Genomic DNA, 1,555 nt, shown 5'->3' with positions numbered 1-1,555 from the left:
CATGAGAGTGGCTGGAGAGCAACATGAATCATGACAACCTGATGGGAATTTCCTGATAACTAACCTAGGAGTTTCGGGGTAAGTCCTTAGGCTGCAACATCTCTGTTTACATTTTGATCACGTTTATTTTAAATTAATGGGTTCTCAAATCCAAACAAAACTGGCCACAGTCTTCTAGAGGAAGTAGCTAGGCCAGCTCGGGGGCCTACACCGCCTCTGACTCAGTCTGTCCCCTCGGAGGCTGGCAGCTCAGTGGGCACACAAAAATTCTTTCCAAAGGACAATGGGTCACCAGCCTCCCAAAAGCTGGATTTGGTTAACTCACACTTTCTCCTGCTGGAGGCCCGCATCCTGAGACCTCTGGCTAGGGAGGAGCAGAGGGGTCTCCTTCGTACCCTCCTGGCGCTCTCCCTGCCTTTCTTCTGCCTGTCTCAAGTGGACCCAGACCCAAGGACTGGGTTTATGAGACAGCAAAATGCTGCAGGCCTAGGCAGGGAAAGGGACCAAGCCTAGAGTCCCTAGTGAATTATAGGAATTCAGCCTCCTGCCTCCTATTAAGGGAGCCAGTCCTGCTAGGTGGCACCAAAGTGACCCCAGGCCCTGGTTCCTGACACTGGGGGAAAGAAATGGGGGTGACTGAACCAAGAGTCCCTGCTGCGCTCCTCCAACTGTGCGTGTGTGTCTGCACACAGGTGTGTGTGTGTGTTCTCAGGCATCGTCTAACTTTCTGCAGGCCAGTTTTATTTGATAAACAATTGTGTTTGTGTTAATACAAACAAGGCTCTAGGATGAAGTAGAATACTAAACACGCATGCACTTAAACATGTATAATTATCTTTTTTGGAATGGACGATACAGGGATGTTTTTAAAAATGTAAACAGTGTAGAAGGTCATACAGTGAAGAATAAATCTTCCTCTTGTCTTGTCCTCCAGTCCCCCCCGTTCCTCTACTCAGAGGTGAGAACCTCCATGGTAGGAAGGTCTGCTATTATTGTCTTCATTAATAAGGTTTTACTCTTGCAGTTTTTTATTAACTAACTTTATTCTTACCCAGGCAAATAAATGGATTGTTCATTATAGGAACTTCCCAAAAGACCCATCAACACTTCAATAGGAAGGAGGCGACAACAGCTTGTGCCCTAAGACTTTGTTCCCGCAACCCTCCAACATGACATCACGACCCTCATCTCATCCTTATCCAGCCTTACACCAAACTGCAAATTCGCAGTAAATTCGGACCTTGCCTTTCTTTCCCCTTCTGGTCACACCACCGACTTCTTTACCACGGCAATCCGTAAACTCAGCTTCGTCTTATCCACTGGCGGTGCTGGTGGCACTGGGGCCCCGGCACTGGACGCGGCAACCCCCGTGAGCAGGTGTTCTGTGTCTGGGTCAGGGAGCCTGCGTCACGTGCGCTTTTCTCGCTTCCTGAGCTGCGGACGATGCCCTCGTGCGCAAAGGTCTGAACTACTGCGGGCAGGTGGGGCCGCGGGGCTCAGGCTGCAGAGACCGAGCCGGGGGCGGCGGCGGGGGCGGCGGGGCCGGGGAGGGGCG

The sequence above is a fragment of the Galeopterus variegatus genome, unplaced genomic scaffold, assembly GCF_000696425.1.
Source record: "Galeopterus variegatus unplaced genomic scaffold, G_variegatus-3.0.2 Scaffold1689, whole genome shotgun sequence".
NCBI lineage: Eukaryota > Metazoa > Chordata > Mammalia > Dermoptera > Cynocephalidae > Galeopterus > Galeopterus variegatus.
This window is presented reverse-complemented; position numbering follows the sequence as displayed.